We start from the raw sequence: 22,840 nt of genomic DNA on the forward strand, positions 1-22,840 counted from the left end.
AATAACATCAAATTACGGAAATATCATTTGTACAGACAGTTAAATAGGCAAATATCAGCTGATTAATCAGTCATTATTTCATACAGTCACTGTAAACTCAAATCATCACAATCACCTTGATCTGTATACAGTCTGTGCAGTATTTTATTATTTGTTCATCTTTATTTACTTTACTTGTAGTGTCGGATTTAAATCACCAACCTTTCACAGTGTTCACACTCAACAGATTTGTTCATATTCATTTTTGTAACCCATAACATTTTAGCGTCTTAAACCCTTCTGAGCACATTATATCACAAGTGTATTATTATAATTTTAATAACTGCTTCTCTTTATTGTGCAGATCAGCATCATCTGATCAAGATGACAATAAATCAGAGACTGGTTTAAAGATCCTGAAACAGCTTCTGCAGTGTTCCTGTAGTGTTTCTGTAGTGTTCCTGCAGTGTTCCTGCAGTGTTCCTGCAGTGTTTCTGCAGTGTTCCTGTAGTGTTCCTGTAGTGTTCCTGTAGTGTTTCTGCAGTTTTCCTGTAGTGTTCCTGCAGTGTTTCTGTAGTGTTCCTGTAGTGTTCCTGTAGTGTTCCTGCAGTGTTTTTGTAGTGTTCCTGTAGTGTTTCTGCAGTTTTCCTGTAGTGTTCCTGTAGTGTTTCTGTAGTGTTCCTGCAGTGTTTTTGTAGTGTTCCTGTAGTGTTTCTGCAGTTTTCCTGTAGTGTTCCTGCAGTTTTCCTATAGTGTTTCTGCAGTGTTTCTGTAGTGTTCCTGCAGTGTTTCTGTACTGTTCCTGCAGTGTTTTTGTACTGTTCCTGCAGTGTTTCTGCAGTTTTCCTGTAGTGTTCCTGCAGTGTTTCTGTAGTGTTCCTGCAGTGTTCCTGCAGTGTTTCTGTAGTGTTCCTGCAGTTTTCCTGTAGTGTTCCTGCAGTGTTTCTGTACTGTTCCTGCAGTGTTTCTGTAGTGTTCCTGCAGTGTTCCTGCAGTTTTCCTGTAGTGTTCCTGCAGTGTTCCTGTAGTGTTCCTGTAGTGTTCCTGTAGTGTTCCTGCAGTGTTTCTGTAGTGTTCCTGCAGTGTTTCTGTAGTGTTCCTGCAGTGTTTCTGCAGTTTTCCTGTAGTGTTCCTGCAGTGTTTCTGTACTGTTCCTGCAGTGTTTCTGCAGTTTTCCTGTAGTGTTCCTGCAGTGTTTCTGTACTGTTCCTGCAGTGTTTCTGTAGTGTTCCTGCAGTGTTTCTGCAGTTTTCCTGTAGTGTTCCTGCAGTTTTCCTGTAGTGTTCCTGCAGTGTTTCTGTACTGTTCCTGCAGTGTTTCTGTAGTGTTCCTGCAGTGTTTCTGCAGTTTTCCTGTAGTGTTCCTGCAGTGTTTCTGTACTGTTCCTGAAGTGTTTCTGTAGTGTTCCTGCAGTGTTTCTGCAGTGTTCCTGTAGTGTTCCTGTAGTGTTCCTGTAGTGTTTCTGCAGTTTTCCTGTAGTGTTCCTGCAGTGTTTCTGTAGTGTTCCTGTAGTGTTCCTGTAGTGTTCCTGCAGTGTTTTTGTAGTGTTCCTGTAGTGTTTCTGCAGTTTTCCTGTAGTGTTCCTGTAGTGTTTCTGTAGTGTTCCTGCAGTGTTTTTGTAGTGTTCCTGTAGTGTTTCTGCAGTTTTCCTGTAGTGTTCCTGCAGTTTTCCTATAGTGTTTCTGCAGTGTTTCTGTAGTGTTCCTGCAGTGTTTCTGTACTGTTCCTGCAGTGTTTCTGTACTGTTCCTGCAGTGTTTCTGCAGTTTTCCTGTAGTGTTCCTGCAGTGTTTCTGTAGTGTTCCTGCAGTGTTCCTGCAGTGTTTCTGTAGTGTTCCTGCAGTTTTCCTGTAGTGTTCCTGCAGTGTTTCTGTACTGTTCCTGCAGTGTTTCTGTAGTGTTCCTGCAGTGTTCCTGCAGTTTTCCTGTAGTGTTCCTGCAGTGTTCCTGTAGTGTTCCTGTAGTGTTCCTGTAGTGTTCCTGCAGTGTTTCTGTAGTGTTCCTGCAGTGTTTCTGTAGTGTTCCTGCAGTGTTTCTGCAGTTTTCCTGTAGTGTTCCTGCAGTGTTTCTGTACTGTTCCTGCAGTGTTTCTGCAGTTTTCCTGTAGTGTTCCTGCAGTTTTCCTGTAGTGTTCCTGCAGTGTTTCTGTACTGTTCCTGCAGTGTTTCTGTAGTGTTCCTGCAGTGTTTCTGCAGTTTTCCTGTAGTGTTCCTGCAGTGTTTCTGTAGTGTTCCTGTAGTGTTCCTGCAGTGTTTCTGTACTGTTCCTGCAGTGTTTCTGTAGTGTTCCTGCAGTGTTTCTGCAGTTTTCCTGTAGTGTTCCTGCAGTGTTTCTGTACTGTTCCTGCAGTGTTTCTGCAGTTTTCCTGTAGTGTTCCTGCAGTGTTTCTGTACTGTTCCTGCAGTGTTTCTGTAGTGTTCCTGCAGTGTTTCTGCAGTTTTCCTGGAGTGTTTCTGCAGTTTTCCTGTAGTGTTTCTGCAGTTTTCCTGTAGTGTTCCTGCAGTGTTTCTGTAGTGTTCCTGCAGTGTTTCTGCAGTTTTCCTGTAGTGTTCCTGCAGTGTTTCTGTAGTGTTCCTGCAGTGTTTCTGCAGTTTTCCTGTACTGTTCCTGGAGTGTTTCTGTAGTGTTCCTGCAGTGTTCCTGCAGTTTTCCTGTAGTGTTCCTGCAGTGTTTCTGTACTGTTCCTGCAGTGTTTCTGTACTGTTCCTGCAGTGTTTCTGTAGTGTTCCTGCAGTTTTCCTGTAGTGTTCCTGCAGTGTTTCTGTACTGTTCCTGTAGTATTCCTGCAGTGTTTCTGTACTGATCCTGCAGTGTTTCTGTACTGTTCCTGCAGTGTTCCTGTAGTGTTCCTGCAGTGTTTCTGTACTGTTCCTGCACTGTTCCTGCAGTTTTCCTGTAGTGTTCCTGCAGTGTTTCTGAAGTGTTCCTGTACTGTTCCTGCAGTGTTTCTGTAGTGTTCCTGCAGTGTTCCTGCAGTTTTCCTGTAGTGTTCCTGCAGTGTTTCTGTACTGTTCCTGCAGTGTTCCTGCAGTTTTCCTGTAGTGTTCCTGCAGTGTTCCTGCAGTGTTTCTGTACTGTTCCTGCAGTGTTCCTGCAGTTTTCCTGTAGTGTTCCTGCAGTGTTTCTGTACTGTTCCTGTAGTGTTCCTGCAGTGTTTCTGTACTGTTCCTGCAGTTTTCCTGTAGTGTTCCTGCAGTGTTTCTGTACTGTTCCTGCAGTTTTCCTGTAGTTTTCCTGCAGTGTTTCTGAAGTGTTCCTGTACTGTTCCTGCAGTGTTTCTGTAGTGTTCCTGCAGTGTTCCTGCAGTTTTCCTGTAGTGTTCCTGCAGTGTTTCTGTACTGTTCCTGCAGTGTTCCTGCAGTTTTCCTGTAGTGTTCCTGCAGTGTTCCTGCAGTGTTTCTGTACTGTTCCTACAGTGTTTCTGTACTGTTCCTGTAGTGTTCCTGCAGTGTTTCTGTACTGTTCCTGCAGTTTTCCTGTAGTGTTCCTGCAGTGTTTCTGTACTGTTCCTGCAGTTTTCCTGTAGTGTTCCTGCAGTGTTTCTGTACTGTTCCTGCAGTTTTCCTGTAGTTTTCCTGCAGTGTTTCTGAAGTGTTCCTGTACTGTTCCTGCAGTGTTTCTGTAGTGTTCCTGCAGTGTTTCTGCAGTTTTCCTGTAGTGTTCCTGCAGTGTTTCTGTACTGTTCCTGCAGTGTTCCTGCAGTTTTCCTGTAGTGTTCCTGCAGTGTTTCTGTACTGTTCCTGCAGTGTTTCTGTAGTGTTCCTGCAGTTTTCCTGTAGTGTTCCTGTAGTGTTCCTGCAGTGTTCCTGTACTGTTCCTGCAGTATTTCTGTAGTGTTCCTGCAGTGTTCCTGCAGTTTTCCTGTAGTGTTCCTGCAGTGTTTCTGTACTGTTCCTGCAGTGTTTCTGCAGTTTTCCTGTAGTGTTCCTGCAGTGTTTCTGCAGTGTTCCTGCAGTTTTCCTGTAGTGTTCCTGCAGTGTTTCTGAAGTGTTCCTGTACTGTTCCTGCAGTGTTTCTGTAGTGTTCCTGTCTCCGTTCTCGTCTGTCTTCTCGAGAGAAGAGGGACAGTCATCTTTGCCCCGTAGTTCGGGTCCCGCTCGTGCCGAGTCCGAGAGTAGACTCAGATTGTGGGGATCTCATAGGGAGCTCGACGACGAGTTTGAGAGTGGAGTGACTCTCTCACACTCGTCGGTGGGTGGCGAGAATGAGCTGTTGGGCGGGGATGCACTCTCTGAGACATCCTCTGGTCCACCAGCCAGTGCTCTATTGGCTTCGAGCCCGGATGAGCAGGATGGGACAGAAGCAGGTAAAGATACCAAAATGGACCTGAACCTGCCCAGCCCCACTGCCCCGCATATGCGGAGCTGGTGGAGGTGATGGAGCGCCACCATCAGGCTTGAGTTGCCATGGCAGCGGGGGACCTGGACCAGGGTCAGGGTCTAACCCCAGACGTCCAGGAGGAAGAGGCAGGGTGTCAGGGAAGTTGACACGAGCGTCCTGGCACAAGCAGAGGCAGGTAATTGCCTCCTTCCCTGTGCACACCCTCCTCTTCCTCTTTCCCCCTTCGCCCATAACATCAGGCCCAACGAGCTAGACCGATGAGGATAATCTATTCTGATGGTCTGGCTCAGGTCTTTTTTGTGTGACCAACCTAAGACCAACCGATCACAGTGAGAAACAACCCGTTGTAGCCTCACAGCGCTGTTAGCATAGCACTAGGTGCCTCCTGCAGTTAAAACAAACGTAGACAGAATGTTCCCAAAAAAAAAAATGTTTACTATATGTTTTATCTACAGGGTTATTCAGTCTCTGTTCCCCTCCTTGAAGGATGGGTTTCCCTTTCGGCTACTTGTTCACTGAGTCTCTAGCCCACATCTGAAGTCGGCTAGTATTGCACAAGTAGCAGGTTTGCCTCCCTGTGGGCTTAGAGGCGTGGTTAGGCTTCCTCTCCCTCCAGAGAGTTATCTGCTGAGGTCTCCGCTCTCTAGAGCTCAACAGAGTGTCTATAAATTTGAATCCACTTGGTGATTCTTTCAGGTCTCCTCTCATGCAAGAGTCATCATACTGAGGCCTTAGAGCCCCATGCAGGCAGCCGGCCCTGCCACAGGTACAGTAGATAAGGGGTCACTCTCTTAAATGGCAGAGAGGTTTTTTGGCCCTTCGCCTCTCGGGCTCTGAGCTGGATTTATCTTACATAGTTGTTTCTCACAAGTAGAAAAAACAGTTTAAGACCACTTGGGTGTGAGTATGGCAGGCCTCCTCTTCTTAGAGTCTCTCTGTTAAAGCCACTACTCCCCATAACCCTATAAGGCAGTATACGTCTCTAAATTCGAGACAGTGGTCAAATCACCCCTCTTAGGATGAGGTTTGCAGGGTCTCTGCATCGAGTTCCTCCAGTGCTGTAAATTGTGAGTTTGTGGTGGAGGAATGCCAAAATATTTAATTTCCTCCAAATGTGTCCATATATTTTTTGTTGATGTCAAGTGATTACAGTTGGACAAAGATTTAATAAGCTAAATGTAAACTATTTGCTATCTTGTTGTTGTTTGTTTGTTGTGTGTCATGTTTGTCAGACACCCAGCTTGTAAGAGTTTAATGAATTACAAAGCGGTCATTGTCATTTAAACCACCCAAACTTAAATCCTATAAAGTGTTTAACGTGTGAATATGTGTGTGTGCACGTGTATGTGTGTGTGTGTGTGTGTGTGTGTGTGTGTGTGTGTGTGTGTGTGTGTGCACGTGTGTGTGTGCACGTGTGTGTGTGTGTGTGTGTGTGTGTGTGTGTGTGTGTGTGTGTGTGGTCATTGTCATTTAAACCACCCAAACTTACATCCTATAAAGTGTTTTACGTCACTGTAAGAGCAGCTTCCTTACCTGATATTCCTCTGTACCGAATTCTGATTCTCAGCCTGTGTGTGTGTGTATGTGTATGTGTGTGTGTGTGTGTGTGTGTGTGTGTGTGTGTGTGTGTGTGCATGTGTGTGTGTGTGTGTGTGTGTGTGTGTGTGTGTGTGTGTGTGTGTGTGTGTGTGTGTTGTGTGTGTGGTCATTGTCATTTAAATCACCAAACTTTTCTATAGTGTTTTACGTCACTGTAAGAGCAGCTTCCTAATCTGATATTCCTCTGTACCGAATCCTGATTCTCAGCGTGTGTGTGTGTGTGTGTGTGTGTGTGTGTGTGTGTGTGTGTGTGGTCATTGTAATTTAAATCACCAAACTTTTCTATAGTGTTTTACGTCACTGTAAGAGCAGCTTCCTAATCTGATATTCCTCTGTACCGAATCCTGATTCTCAGCGTGTGTGTGTGTGTGTGTGTGTGTGTGTGTATGTGTGTGTGTGTGTGTGTGTGTGTGTGTGTGTGTGTGTGGTCATTGTAATTTAAATCACCAAACTTTTCTATAAAGTGTTTTACGTCACTGTAAGAGCAGCTTCCTTATCTGATATTTCTCTGTACCGAATTCTGATTTTTAGCCTGTGTGTGTGTGTGTGTGTGTGTGTGTATACCATTAGGTAGAAAGTTAGATTAAGGTATCTGTTTAATAATAAGAACTAAATGTTGTTCATGTCTGAGCATTATGTTGTTGTTGTGTGTGTTTGACCATTAACATTGAGTTTGAGTCATAAGGAGATCCAGTTGTTTGTATAGATAGTTATTTATTCATTTAGTATGTCTAATTATATTTACATGTATCTTTATGCGTTTTTTAATTAGTTAAATATGTTGTAATGAGGGTTTATTGGATATTTGAGCTGCATTTTCTAAATACGTGTTTGCAGTCGAGAGGAAGGTTAGCAGGAAAACTGTGTGAAACAACAGATGTGAAAGTGCTGACTCAGCTCCTCATCTCTCTCTCCAGTTCTCCTCTGTTCAGGAAAGATGTGCAACATTCCCTGTGTGTCTCTTTTATCATCAGTGAATATGTCTGAACACATCTGTGAAGTATGAGCTCAAAGCAAACCGGTTTCCAGAAACATAAATGACTGCCAGTCTACTTCATACTTGTAGGAGCCACTATGCTCTATAATATAATGTCTGTTGTAGTTCCACTGTTGGACACCGGGTGAGTTTGAGTCTAATTAGTATAAAGGTAACCAGAGAGGAAGAGAAGTCAGGTGTGGGGGCTGAGAGTGGACGGAGAAGCTGAACATGCAGAGCCGGGTGAAATTCTATGAAGCTTTTATGTGGGTAAATAAGGGGAATTTATGTTGGTTGATAGGTTAAAGTATGTGTCAATGGTCCATTTTTGAGATAGGTGGCGGTAATGCACATATTTGTTTGCGGTCCGCCATAAAACAAGAAGAAGAAGAGAAGAGAAGTCAGGTGTGTAATGGAGGGAAGCACGTAAATGTTGGATGTGTCAGGACATGTGCAGGCGGAAGCAAGCTTGTGGGATTACAGTGTGTTTGTGCATCAGAACTGTGAGTTTACAATGATCTACGAGCTTTGTGATAAATACATGTGGTAATGCGGTTCTGGACTGGAAGTGATGATCCAGATTCATCTCTTGTGTTTCAGTGTCAAACATCTAGAAAGGTCATTAACAGGTTAAAAACAGAAGCACTTCTCAGACACACTTTGTCTTATTTAAACACACTTTCACAGACAATATAAAGACTGAATGATGTTTCTTTATATAAATATCTCAAGGATTACATACATTTGTATTCATAGCTGATCTTTAATTTTAGTTTTAAATACATTTAATTCTATTGTATTTTTACATTTTGTAATTGTGGAAGAAATTTTATCTTTAAGATGTGTGTGACCATCATATAACAGTAAAAGAGCAAACACACCTTATTCTAATATTGGAGCCTCCACTCAAGGGTAAAATATGATTATGTAAGAATGAAGTATATTATGTATATGAAGTCTAAGAATGTTCCAGGTATGGTTGTAAAAACCATCATTGTCCCCTATAGAGATAACAGAGAGACTATAAAAGAGGAACAATTCACTTCACCGTCAGTCTATAATCTCTCTGTGTGTCTGTGTCTCTGCTGGCCTTTTCTTGCAAGAAAATAAACCTCATCAAAGACTATTGGAAAAGTTTGTCTCATATTCAGAGGTAGAATTTAGTTTTCCACCACATAATCTATACATATAGAGGCATATAGAGCAAGTTTCATCACATCAAGTGTGTTGCTTTTGTGGGTCATAAATATTGTTTGTCTGTTATTAACTGAAAGTGTGATATACATGAAAGCTTATGAAAGATGTACTGATAAACCTCAGCCAAAGCCTTCCACACTGAGTTTACAAAACCTGTAGATCAACAGTGTAGCAAACTTCATTATTGTGGGAAGGAGGAGGCGGGAACCGGCGCACATTCAAAGACTTTAATACAATAAATTAAACAAATAGAAAACGAAAGTAAAAGAGAGCAGCTGCTCACAGACGACTGTAGTCACATATAATAAAACATAAACCACAACATAAGTCCAGGCCTGTCCTCTCTCGCTCTCCACTGTCGTCGCTCCTCCTCTTATGCCTCCGCTCCTCCGTGAGAGATACGAGACCGGTGCGTCTCACAGGAGTCGCTCATCAGTGATCACACCACCGGCCTCACGCCGCTCTCTCACGGCCCTCGGCCTCGTCCTGCTCGCCACAAACATGCTGGAAAACAGTGCTGTCGACAATGAGCGATAGAAATGCAGAATTTTTCAGTCTTAAATATGAGCAGCGAAATATTGTGTGAATCGAGTCAGTGTGTGATGAAGATAAAGATGAAGATGAGGATGAAATGTCCATGGTGTGAAACTGTTGTCAGTGAAGTTCATCAGCAGGAGAATCTGAGAAATACACTGTTCATGAGTGTGTGTGTGATCAGATGAGACTAAAAGAGTCCAGGAGTGAACATGATGATGATGATGATGATGAAGGGTTTGATGAGAATCTCTCCTCAGTTTTGACATCAGAATCAAACTTTACAGGCTCGTCTGGATCACAGGAGACTAGAAATATACATATTAGATTATCATCATATATGCTGTTTGGAGTTTATGGGATTATGTTCTATAAATGTAGGCTATGTGATAATCTAAAACAGACTAAAACGTGATGAAAGATTAAATTAAGTTCAATAATGATCAAACACTCACAGTGTGGCTTTAGTATATTCATACTGTCACATCTATCACGTCCCTCCTCTTTCCTCTGGTGATTCACTGGTTTGTGTCTCATTTCTGTCCTCCATTTTTCTCAGTCTTCTTGTTTTCTGCTGGTCTGTGATTTCTGAGGCTCCAGCAGTTTTCTGGATGTGTGATTTCATTTATAATCTCCATTTGAATTTGTTCAGTAGATCTTTCTCTTCTCACCTCATGTTTGATCATATTTGATTCATCAGAACGACACTTTACAGCTCCGACTGGATCAACAGAGACTGGAAATGAATGACTGATATTAATCTACTCACAGTCTTTATCACTGCAGCTGCTCCGTCTGAACTTCTCAAGATTCATGTTTCACTCGTCGTGTTTTCATGCATTTCTTCATAATATAAACTCTGAACCTGAGACAAATGTTTAAAGGGACACTTCACCCATTTGCATTAAGCTTTGTATTGTTAGAAACCCAGTCATATATTATAATAAATGTGGATTTTTCATCCATTTTTCCCTGAGATGGGAGAAATAAGGATTTAAGTGTTTTACTTCCTGCATATTATGACGTAAAAATCATCATTTTGCGTCATAATAAGCAGGAAGTCACATTTCATTGAAAAGTGTAGAGACTACAGACACTCGTTCCTCATCTTTCCCAGGGGGCGGGAACCGCTCACGCTACAGGCCTATTACAGATCAGTGGGTGGGACTTGACTTTCTGAAACTAAAAGCAATATCCTCCATCTTGTTTGGAAGCTAAGCTAACAGGCGCTGTGGAGACAGATGTAAAGTTATGACAATAGCGGAGGAGAGTGCTCAATATGATATAGAGGAAGATGATTTCGGAAGTCTGATGCTTGAATCAGGTGTTTGTGGCTACCTTTACAAGACGCATTATAGCGAAGAGCAGCCGAGGCAGAAGACCTGCCTGCCGCGGACGAGGAGCCCGGACTGGCTCGGGTTAGGGCGGACTGGTGGCGCCGGTGATCTCACTATGCAACTACGAACCGCTACGAACACAGAGATAGAGTCCGACTGTGGCAAAGAATTTCAACAATGACAACTTCTCCTGGATGAAATCTCTGAATCAGACGAGGACACGGACGTTTGTGTTGTGAATCAGACGAGGACACGGACGTTTGTGTTGTGAACTATCCTAGTTTCGCACCGCATCTGACTGAACATCCAGGTAGCGTTACAATGCAATAATTCACCACTTCGAAAGAAATACAAATGAAGAGTAATTCACTAATGAGTTCGCCAACTAACTAGACATTTTGTGTGAAATTAATTTCAAGCTCTGGTGGTAGCTAGCCTTGTAGACGGAAGAGGTATTTCTCTTAGGTAGATATGCGCTTTCTGGATTAGTGGGAGTGGCTTGCGCAGCTGTGCAATGTGGTGCATTGTGGGAGTTGGTGTCTTTCATACAAATGCGTCCTGAAGTTACTTTCTTTCTTTCCTCGGCCAAGAAGGCATCAAATTCAAAATTAATTTTACATTTCGACTACATATATGACCCACTTTCAATAAAGATCAATGTTCCCATGGGTGAAGTGCTCCTTTAAGCAATTAAAACATTGTATGATAAAATGGTAAATAATCCAGTCATCCATATATGAAAATGAAACTCCTCAAGTAGGCTAAAATTAATAATTAATTATGTAGCCTATTCAAAACCAAACATATATCTCACCTGTGAGAAGAAGAGAGATGTGGAATGAATTGTTAATAAAATCCCTGAATATATATAAAGGAAAAGTCCAGAGTGAGAATCCTAGAGTCAGCGAAGAGTTGCAGAGATTCTCCTCAGACTCAATGAGCTCAAAGTCAAGATCACCGGGGCAGAAAACACACACCCATTCTTCTCCCTCTCCAATTCAAGGCGTAGCTTTCCCAGAAGATGAAGAATCAGGAAATGAACACGTTAATTGCACGTTTCTACAGGTTTCTGCCCACGGAAAAAGTTCAAAAGTTGGAGCAAAGCATGTAAGCTGTCCTGTCGTCGCTGCAAGACGAGCACTGAACACTAGTTGAGGTTTTTAGTCTATATTGACCTTAATAATACGTTCATTAATGGATTCTGTAATGCTACAGGTGACTAATAAAAACAAGGCAGTTTAACAGACTCAACTTTACTCTGTTCATAGTGCAATAGTGCAATACTGTCTTGTTCCTTGCTTTTTGTCTGCATCTGTCATTACAAGTGACATCACATCATGAAACTCAGACTTCTCCTGTGTGTAAGTGATGCAACCTGCAACATGGATCAAGATTGTTCATGCTCAGCAAGTTTAGTTTCACTGCCAGAGTTACACCCTGAATACCAGACCTGACAACCTGAAGACATGATCATAAAACCCCAGTCTTGGCTTCACTTCATCGGCTGCCAGTCGATTTGAACATTCATTTATTAGTTCACAAGTGTTTGAATAACTTTGCACCTCTTCTGATCTTCTGTCTTCACACAATCCTTCTAGAGATCAACACTTTTATCTGTTCTATACAGACTGAAGTAAGGGGACATTGTGCATTTCTATTGTGTGATACTAGCATTTCTACAATAGGGGAGGGGAAGGGTTGTCAGTGGTTATGAATAAAAAATGAGGGTTATAAATTGTTGTAAAATATATTGTCTGTATACTAGGGTAGGCATTGTAAGATACTTGAAAGGAAGAGTCTGAACCGGCTATCCGTTATCAGAATTTATTCGGCAAATGCGTTTCCATCTCCCATTATTCACATTAACTCTTCTTCGCACAAGTCAACACGTAAAAACTTTTTTGAAAAAGACATTTGACATTTGTATCACTGGTTTCTGATGCGATACTTCAGAATGCGATTGAAAACAGGTGATGGAAACATATAGTCTTAAGTGATCAAACTCTAGTGTTGAAAGGATGGCATTGGCTGGGAATAGTGCAGGAGTCTCAGTATAGGGTTTATAGTTCGTAAAAATCACGAAATGCACCTGCGAGATACTGGTGAAACTTCCTGACAGCAAAAACATCCGCCAAAGCTTCATTATTAATGGCATAATTCATCCATCAAGATCCATGTGGAATAAAGCCTGAAGCCCAAGAGTCTCAAACACTGCCAAAGGTTTCTGTTCATTATAGAGAACCAGCACTTTATCCGTTTCAACCGGAGCCTTTCTACAACTCTTCCACAGATATTCCTCTGTTGCCTGAGAACACTTTATCATTCACTGTCCTCAAGCATTTCATGTAGTCGAGGGGTCATGAGTTCTCACAATGCTCACTGGTCAAGCATGATGCTCTTTTTAACAATGACACTGTGAGCTTTTCTGAACGGCTCATATTCTGTACAGTTGGTTTGATCACATCATTAGAATCCAGTGTGAACACTTTTGAGCCGTTGTGTGTCATTCGTGACATTGTGGAGCGAGTCCTGAGGACCAACATGAAGACGTGCCGCTGATCATCAATCTCTCACACACTTTGATTCTGCAGTCTTACAGTTTTCATTGATCTTTTGTGCTTTTGCTGTTTACTGTATTTGTACAGTAGAGCTCCAGCTAGACAGAGATATGAAGGTGTTTCTCTCTGCAGTGATGAGATGTATTATAGATGTCTTTAAGATGGCTCCTGTTTGTCCTCCTCTCGCTACAGATACTCGTTCTTCTGAGGCGTCCGCTCACCTGAGCTTCATATCAGCAACATCGCTCTCTAAGATCTCTAAGATAGAGACCACATTTAGGCCACACCGGGGGAAATGAACAATCCAACCGTCTCCATTGACTCTGTATTGTGTGAAGCTCCTCTTTGACATTTCTGACTTAGAACGAAAAACAAAACAATGTCTAAAAGCTGCTGTGTGACGAGGTGTACAGAAAACAAGCTAAAAAACTAGAAATAACCCCCAAAAACGAGCATTAATAACACAAAAGTGGATACAGGCAATTGGGACAGTGTCATATTACTCTGAGAACTGACTTACGCCCACTGAGGGGAACATAATCAGGGACAGGGTTAGCTAATCTTACAGAAATATAATATATAAAACTGACATTTAGATTTTTGACTTACTAGTGACAAAATGTTTTCTGACTTTCCCACAATTTACCCATTCGTTCCAGCTGATGCTTCACGTCTTATTGCCTGAATCCACTTTTGTCTCCTTAAACGCTCGTGTTTTTGGGGTCGACAGTTTACAAAAACGTATTTCTGGGTTTTTTAGCTTGTTTGCTGAACACCTTTTAGACATTGTTTAGTTTTTGTTATAAGTCAGAAATGACCAGAAGGAAGCTTCACACAATACATAGTCAATGGAGACGTTCCCAGTAAACGATTACCGTCTTTCAACGTTGAAATATGGTTGAAAATAAGTCGGTCCGCCTTGGACTGGTTCACGACGTGTTTGACTACATGTTTTCAGCTGATCATCTAAGACACGATAAAGGCCCTTTCACACTGGACGCGATTTTTACGCACGAATAATTCGCGCAATGGTTTTATTTTTTGATCAGCTGTTTGTGTAATGAGTGCTTTCACACCGAACGCGAATGTGCTGTTTTTTTTTTTCGTTTCGATGTCGATTTTTTTTTCCTTTTGCGGCGACAGAAAAGACTTCAGCCAAACATATACTACAAGGACAATGATTGTGTGGCATAGCATTGCCAACCAACTCGGTTATCACGACTGTGAGTATGTTGTGTGATAGTTTTAGTTGTTGTATAGTCCTGTGCTGTGTAGGCTAGCAGGCTAAACTACATTTGGGATAGAAAGCTAATCGTCAAAGATAGAGATAGAGACCGTGTTTACGCGGCTCATGTGATGGGTTTTGACGCGAACTATTCGCACACGAACTATTCGCTTTTTCGTTACGCATCCGGTGTGAAAGGGCCTTAAGTCTGTTATACATGCTAAAATAACGGAGAAAAACAAACTACCAAACCATGTTCATTATTATCTCAAATAAATTTAAAGAGTTTTACATTTTCCATCAAGATGTTGAAGATTGGCTTGTTTTCAACGTTGAAAAGTTGTAATTAGACGTTGAAGATGTACGTCTATTCAGCGTCTAATAGACTGTTTGCTAGCTGGGTTGGATTGTTCCCCCCCGGTGGACGTGCTCTTCAGATTATGCCTCAGTTTATGTCTCTATAGGCTGAGCTTGTTCCTCCTCTGTGTGGGTCCTTTAAGAAACAGGAATATACGCTCCTGTATGATCACTTTGGGGCAGCGTCTCATTATAAGAGGCTTTAGTAGGAAGCTTCTTTTAGGCTGACCAAAGTGCTTTACAGAAGAACAAGGTTAGAAGAAGATATAACATGCATAACGACAAATAAATAAAAAATAAGAGAAATTAAACAGGAGTAGCATATAAGACTCAAATATAAATTAGTTAAACCAACCAAAGAAAAGAATGAATATACTAAAGAAAAGGGATGTTTATAAAGAGACTTGAAATCGAGAGGCCATTCTAATCTCTAAAGTGATTTGCTGATACGCTGAAGTTTCAAGGTCGTATCTGTTCTTTAAGCGTGTAGAAGAGGTCTCGATATGATCCTCAGACTGTGGAGTTTATCCTCCGTTACTGGGACACTTTCTCCTCCAGATTCACATCAGATGAGAGTCTCTTTCTGCTTCACATGAGACACATGATGATCCTCATTGAGCTTCAGATCAGATTCTCTGATTTCTCTTCACTGTCTCTGATCCTGAAACTAAAGGCCTTTGAGTTTCACCTCAAATCTACTTCTGACATCTAGTGGACAAAGATGAAAACTGCAGTGAATATTCTGTGTGTTAGGAGGAATAGAAAACACACACTCATACAGATTTATTTACAATGCCTTCATTTCTATTTTAAACAAGTGACATTCTCTCAATTTAATTCACTGAATGTCATTCATTATCAACTCACAAATAATAATGTGATTTTACATTTTGTGTGAATGACTGAACTTCTAGCAACTTCTGCTTTAATGTATACTATGATGTGTTTGTGAACAGTAGATATTGAGTATTGAGTAAGTGTTGATCTGTTGTTGTTCTGAACAGCTTCAGTTCGTCTGTTAAAGTCACTAATGTTCTGCTGATGGAAATCAGTGTTAATAAATCAGAGATGATTAAATGAGCAGCTGATGGAGTTTATCAGATCTGAGTTTTACATTTAACATTCAGACTCTTGAAACTCTTCAGGAAACAATACGGCTGCGTCTCACATCAGATATTCAGAGGAGATACTGATCTGAAGAAGTACTAAGGTATGTTCTGTGTGTGTGAATGTGTGGATTTATGTTCATCTTCTAGAGAAATGACATCTTTCAGGAGCTTTTAAATGAGGAAAACATATTAAACTGAGACTCATGATTGTAATGCATGTATGAGTGATCTGAGTTTGTCATATTGTTGAATCAGGAGCTGATGGAGATTTGCCTGATATGAAACATCATCATCAGCTTCTGCTAACAGAAGAATCCAGAAACACAGTCTCTGGGAAGAACATCAATTATTCCCTGTTTCTAACTCTATCAGAAAGAGAAACAGAGAGATCTTCTGTGTGAAACGACAGATGAAGCACATGATGGAGAAAGCGGAGAATAAAAGTGATTCTGTCATAAACTCATCATCATAATCACAGGCTGCTTTATGATATTAAAGCTGGAAGCGTCACAGAATTCACTGGAACTAAAGAGATCTTGATTCTGATCAAACCATTCAAACCTTCAGAATAATATCAAAACAGCAGAAGTCATATTTTATAGTGACGCACATTTGACATCTTTGTGTTTGACTTCAATAATGATTCCCTTCAAATTACAACTTGTTGATTTTCATATTCCCTGATGAACTGAAATCTGTAAGTGTTTTCATTTGTTGCTGTAAAACACATTTTCATCTGTAGCTTCTTTAACTCTGCTGTGATTCTGATGATCTCCTGTAGAGGGAGACACGAGACTGCAGGACAGGGTCAAAGGGCAATCTGCTTTATTTCACATGCTTAGTTTTATTTTCACTTTTATGTTTATTTGTACAGAGTTTTTCACAATACATATTTATTCAAAGCAGTTTCATGGAAAATGGAATTTCTACATTACAATTAAAATCGATCTGTTATCAGAGACTGAGTCAAAGTAACATCCACATGTCATAAATATACAGATAATACAATCATGAGTTACAGTAGTTCACATCACATATTCATTTGGGCAGAAATAATGAACACATTAAAGATGATTACAGTATTATCTTACAGTATTGTACAGATTACAGTATATAGATGATAATGTGTTGACTCAGAGATGATCATCTGAAGTCTTCATAACTCGAACTGTGTGATCTCTAGTTACTTAGACTGAACACACACACACACACACACACACACACTTCTGTCAGAGATCTAGTGTTCTTGAGTTATTCAAATGTGGAAAGCACAGTGAGTTGAGTTATTAGAGGCCAGACAGACTCTCAGAGGCGATTGGCTTTTCACAACACACACTTTATTCTCCAGTGAAACTCCTGGATCTGTCTGTCACACGCTCTACCGTTCACAGCGTTACTGAATCAACTAAATAACTTAAAAATGAGCAGAAAACAGAAAAAAGAAATAAAACACATACACAACCACAGCACACTCGAGGCGCACAGACTGTTGAACAGGAGCGCACACCTTTATATATATATATATACTGTACATGTGCAAGTGTTCACTATCAGAGGCAGAGAACACTGGTGTGTCTGTGAAGCAGAAGTGCAGGATTGAGACACAGAGTCTGTAAGAGTCCAGGAGCTGAACAGACTGATGAAGATGAAGATGATGATGATGATGTTGATGATGATGAAGATGTTCAGGTCTTCAGATGCTGATGGATGTCAGTGATGATGATGATGATGATGATGATGAAGATGTTGTGTGATCTTGTGATCATGATGAAGGGTTTGATGAGAATCTCTCCTCAGTTTTGACATCAGAATCAAACTTTACAGGCTCGTCTGGATCACAGGAGACTAGAAATCACAAATATATATCAGATTATCCTCATTGTTTTGGATTGTTTTTATGTTCTCAATCTATAACACATTCTGTCAATTAAAGACAATCACACATCTGTAAACATTGATCTGTGATTGTAGAAAGTGATGAATCTCTGTGAATGTGGAACTTTATGACAGGATTGTGAAGAAAATAATAGTAACACAGCAAAATCCCCAGTGTTAAATGTGTGTCTTCACCAATGTGTCCCTGAGCAAGACACTTAACCCCTAGTTGCTCCAGAGGCGTGCGACCTCTGACATATATAGCAATTGTAAGTCGCTTTGGATAAAAGCGTCAGCTAAATGAATAAATGTAAATGTAAATGTAAATGAACACTACTCAGTGTGTATAAGAGTCCACACTCAGTGTTTATAAGTAACACTGAAGCAGTGTTAAAGTTAATGAGATAATTAAGTGTATAATTGAGTGATGACTGAGCATTATTGAAGACACCTGATGTTAACAAGCAGAATCACTGAAGGAGAAAATAGTAATGTTAAAGGGACACTAGGTAACTTTTTAACCTTAACTGAACAGCTTCGGAGTCAGTGGAATGGTTATATTACTTATTTCGGGTTGAATGGTGGTGGTTTCGCACCCCCCTGGTGCCCAAGAGCGGAAAAAACTCACTTGCAACTTTGAGCCGGCGGGTCGGCGTCAGGAAGTATCGCGTGATATCAGGTCTCGCGATGTAACGAATTGCTTGACGGCACTGCACACGTACACGCCCCCATTCAAGCACCGGCGGCCTAGCTATAAGCAAAGGGCAACGATAGATTGAGTTATGGCTGAGCCTGAGCCTGTAAAAAAAGAAGCAGAAAGCTAGGAAATCTTTGTCGGAGGACCAACGAAAGAGGAAACGGGAGACTGACCGAGCAAGAAGTCAGACTCCAGTAAATATATCGGACCGGCTTTTTCAGAATGGTGAGAACTGAGAGAAACAGAAGCCTGCAAAACGGATGCTGATCCTGCTGTTGCACTTGTAAGTTAAGTATCTTTGGAATAAAGTGTGTTTAATATTTAAATTTCAAGTAATTGCGACCTCAGGATGTTTGCTATTGTCTGTAAAGGTTTTTATTATGATCGCTGTCTGTTAGGGGCTTACTAGAACGCTAGATACTATAACTTTGATGTTAGCATTGTCATAGCAAACACGTTTGATTTCTGTAGTTGTGTGGCAGTTCCTCTGTCGGTTTTATTTGTGTAACTTACACTTTTATTTGATGTCACTAAGTCAACGCGTCTGATAATAGGCAATATCAGACGCACAAAATGTTGCACATATCATGATCGAGCTAGAAAAAACGTTCTGATGTTTTCTTAGACAAGCAAAGGTAAACCATCATTCTACCAGATGAACTTATAGACCTTGCTAATATAACTTTAGACAAATATTAGCCTCCGATATATATATATATTTTTATGCTCATGCCCATTCTCCCAAAAACAAACAAACAAACACGAAAGCAGTAGTTCGCCTCGTTCATATCGTTCGTTCCCGGTAAAAATACTAGTATGCATGACAACACAATAAATAAAAAAATCGCCATCAGTTGGAAAGAAAGTATTGCTTTACTTGCCTCGGTAGACATAACTGGTTTTGAAATAGCCGGTTCCTCTGCTCAGCTGGGTTGACAGCTGATCAGCTGGGTTGCTCGTGGCGAGGGGGGTGGGGTGACAACAGTTCGTTTTTACGACAGAGTGTTTGAAAGCATTATACTACCAGACACTAGGGGGAGCTCGTAGAGAAAAAACACTCAGACTTGCATAATGCCCCTTTAAGTCATCATTATGGTGATCTGTGTTTGCTTTAGTTGGGCTCATGACCCTTAAATCATTAACTTTAGATTTTGTTTGGCTGATGTACCTGAGTTATAACAACCAGATGAACAAATATAAAAGGTGATCTGATGGTTTTGATCATTTAACACTGGGGATTTTGCTGTGTAGCAACACTGTAAGAGTAATAATGATCAAACACTCACAGTTTGGCTTTATTTCTATACTCTCACGTCTAACAAGTCTCTGTTTCTCTGGTGATTCACTGGTTTGTGTCTCATTTCTGTCCTCCATTTTTCTCTCAGTCTTCTTGTTTTCTGCTGATCTGTGATTTCTGCTGATTTTCTTTCTCCTCTTCATTTGAATCTGTTCAATCACACAGACAGAGTTTCATTAAAGCGATATAACATCATATCACGAGACATCAGATCAACTCCTGATCAACATCTGCATGAGCTCAGTGTTATTACAGCATCTCAGATTAACTCTACAATATTCACAATAATCAATGATGATGAGAAATGACAAATATAGAAATGTGAGTTTATGTGTGAGTCCTGATCATAAACATCTTTCTCTTCTCACCTCATGTTTGATCATATTTGATTCATCAGAACGACACTTTACAGCTCCGACTGGATCAACAGAGACTGTAAATGAAGAAAACAACCCGTTATCATCATAATTATAATACAGTGACTGAGCTGATGATATAGACTCAGATAATAGATTCACTCGTGTTATAGTTGTAATGTTATGTGTGTCAGCTATTAAAGCCCTTCATTCAAAACACATAAAAATAATTCAAGATTGGTTCCACATTTAATTATACTGACATAAGTCTTATATATATATATATATATATATATATATATATATATATGAAGAGTTCAGATGCAAAAGGCTCTAAGTGCCATCTGAAATTTTCTTCTAGAATTATCATTTTTATCAAGTTCGTATATTTAAGTTCAATAATTTCACTTATATGGCAATGTAAATTACCAATTAATTGTCATTTAAGTGAAATTACTGAACTTAAATATACAAGCTTTATAAAAATTATCACTTTAGAAGAAATTTTCAGATGGCACTTAGAGGCTTTTGCATCTGAACTCTTCATATATATATATATATATATACACTACCATTTAAAAGTTTGGGGTCAGTAAGATTTTTAGTGTTTTTAAAAGAAGTCTCTTCTGCTCACCAAGGCTGCATTTATTTGATTAAAAACAATAAAACTGTAATTTATTCCTGTGATCATTACTCCAGTCTTCAGTGTCACATGATCCTTCAGAAATCACTCTAATATGATGATTTGATGATCAAGAAACATTTATGATTATTATCAGTGTTGAAAACAGTTGTGTACAATTTTTTTTTTTCAAAATTCTTTGATGAATAGAAAGTTCAAAAGAACTGCATTTATTTAAAATAGAATATTTTCTAACATTATAAATGTCTTTACTGTAACTTTTGATCAGTTTAACTCATCCTTGATGAATAAAAGTATTGATTTATTTTATTTCTTTCCCCCAAAAATAAGATTAAAACTCTTACTGACCCAAAACTTTTGAACGGTAGTGTTTAATGTTACAAAAGCTTTAGATTTCAGATAAATGCTGTTCTTTTGAACTTTCTATTCATCAAAGAATTTTGAAAAAAAAAATTGTACACAACTGTTTTCAACACTGATAATAATCATAAATGTCTCTTGATCATCAGATCATCATATTAGAGTGATTTGTGAAGGATCATGTGACACTGAAGACTGGAGTAATGATGCTGGAAACTCAGCTTTGATCACAGGAATAAATTACACTTCACTGTATATTCACATAGAAAACAGATGATTTACACTGGAATAATATTTCACAATATTACTGTTTTTGTTTGTATTTTTAATCAAATAATGCAGCCTTGGTGAGAAGAGACTTCTTTTAAAAACATAAAAAATCTTACTGACCCCAAACTTTTGAACGGTAGTGTATATATATATATACAGTATATAATGAGTGATCTCACAGTCTGATCTGTGTTCACTCCTGCTGCTCCGTCTGATGAACTTCACAAGATTCACATTTTCACTCTTTATGTCTTCATGTGTTTCTTCCTGATTTACATCTAATTTAAACCCCAGTTAACACAGAACGTTCCCCTAATGTTATTTTTTGGTTATTTTTTTGGGAACCAAATACTTACGTTAGGGGAACGTTCTTTTTTGGTTTTATTTTTATGTAACAGTAAAATAACGTTCCCAGAACGTTGCTGCGTGGTTACCATAAACTAACATTCTGAGAATGTTCTGGGTACCAAAAACTAACGTTATGGGAACCAAAAATTGTTAGCTGGGATACAATGAATATAAACAATGATTACAATTTTACAAACATTCAATAATTTCCAAGTAGCAGCTATCAAAGTATTTATTGTAAAATAGCACATAATCCAGTCAGAAAATAAAGCTCCTCAGTAAAGTAGGCTTGAATGAATAATTAAATGATGCATTTAGAAACATGTTTCTCACCTGTGAGAAGAAGACTATAAAGATAAAGTCATGCAGTGAGAGTCCTAGTGTCAACAGTAGATACAAGAGAACACACTGAATACAGACTGAGTCTGCTCTGCTCTTTTCTAGTGGCAGAGACAGGGGGAGTGGCTTATTGTTATCGGGAGAACACAGTCGGGTAGTTAAACTCACTAGTCTAACCAAAGGCTGAAAGACTATCATGTACAATCTCCAGAGGCGGTGACTCTCACTGTGAACACAGTCCTTTTTATTTAGAAAGAAGAATGTGGAGCTAAAACTGTCCCTCTCGCACGTGTGTTAGACTGGTTTTGTTCTCTGTGTTGTTTTGCACATTTCTCTATAAATGCTTGTTTCACACATCAGTAGTGTAACAGATTCCCAGTGTAGAGATGGTAAACTGGTGTTATATGATGATATTGTCTTGATCTGGTAATAACTCTAGCTGCTGTATTTTGCACTATAACTGTAGTTTGTTGATTGATAATGATCAGGATAATCTAGTAATGCATTACAGTAATCCAGTCATGAACGCTTTATGAGCTTTTCTGCATCAGAAACATGTTCTGTATTTTGGTGTTTCTGAGGTGAATAACGCTGAAGGGTCAGCCAGATCTTTAACTGGACATGATGAAGAAACACACACTGATGCAGATTGTTTACAAGAGATTCTGTGGACAGGATTATGGCCAATCAATAATATCATGTTATTTATGATTATCATCATTTATTATAAGAACATTACTGGTCATCCATATCTTTAACACTCTCTGGTAACTTGGATAATATACAGATGTAATTTCGTCTGTATATAACAATATGTCCTGATTATTAATAAGAATAACAGTGATGTCTGTCTGATACACAGGATTGATCAATATAAGATTAATATATACTGTTGGTTTATTAAAGCAGAGGATGATTCTGTCTGGAGTCTCTTACACACCTCATGTAATTATCTAGTGTTTCTAACATGTTACTACATTATGTTTGGTAGCTTATAAACTGAGAGTTGTGGTAAACATAATAGAGATATTAAAGTACTAATGTACAATCTAGGAAATATTGCTCAAACAAGCAATGAAGAGGAATTGAAATGTGTTTCTCTATATCAGCACACTCGTCTGGCTTGGTCTTGTAGTTATTCGATTTCCTCTTTGTGAAGACATTACACAGTTAACACAAAACACACCCAGTCAGACGACCGGCTCCCTTTTGGTCCTTCCCACCAGCACACACTCCCTGTGTCTCCCTGCGCTCATGTCTCCTAGTTACTGTCATCATATAAACATCTGTTCTCCTATCAGCTCTGAGAAACACGTTACCTGTAGGAACAAGGCGGTCCAGAATAACGACTTTAATGCAGTCAGGTTCCTCCTCTGGTCTGAGGTGTTTTCTGGATGTGTCCTGGTGTGTCCTGATGTGTTCTGGCATGCTCTGACTGTCTCGA

General features: G+C 39.8%; 2 long non-coding RNA genes across 2 annotated transcripts; both read right to left on the reverse strand.

Annotated features, from left to right (window-relative positions):
* Positions 1-8,858: 8,858 nt before the first annotated feature.
* LOC309477042 lies at positions 8,859-10,921 on the reverse strand. The gene is made up of 4 exons (XR_014198493.1): positions 10,777-10,921; positions 9,395-9,490; positions 9,081-9,361; positions 8,859-8,933 (listed from the first exon to the last, which is right to left on the reverse strand). It is a non-coding gene; the product is annotated as an uncharacterized lncRNA (long non-coding RNA).
* Positions 10,922-19,103: 8,182 nt separating this feature from the next.
* Positions 19,104-20,936, reverse strand: LOC309477053. The gene is made up of 3 exons (XR_014198505.1): positions 20,889-20,936; positions 19,449-19,513; positions 19,104-19,229 (listed from the first exon to the last, which is right to left on the reverse strand). It is a non-coding gene; the product is annotated as an uncharacterized lncRNA (long non-coding RNA).
* Between the last annotated feature and the right edge of the window lie 1,904 nt (positions 20,937-22,840).

The sequence above is a fragment of the Leuciscus leuciscus genome (genome assembly GCF_965113295.1).
Source record: "Leuciscus leuciscus genome assembly, chromosome: 16".
NCBI lineage: Eukaryota > Metazoa > Chordata > Actinopteri > Cypriniformes > Leuciscidae > Leuciscus > Leuciscus leuciscus.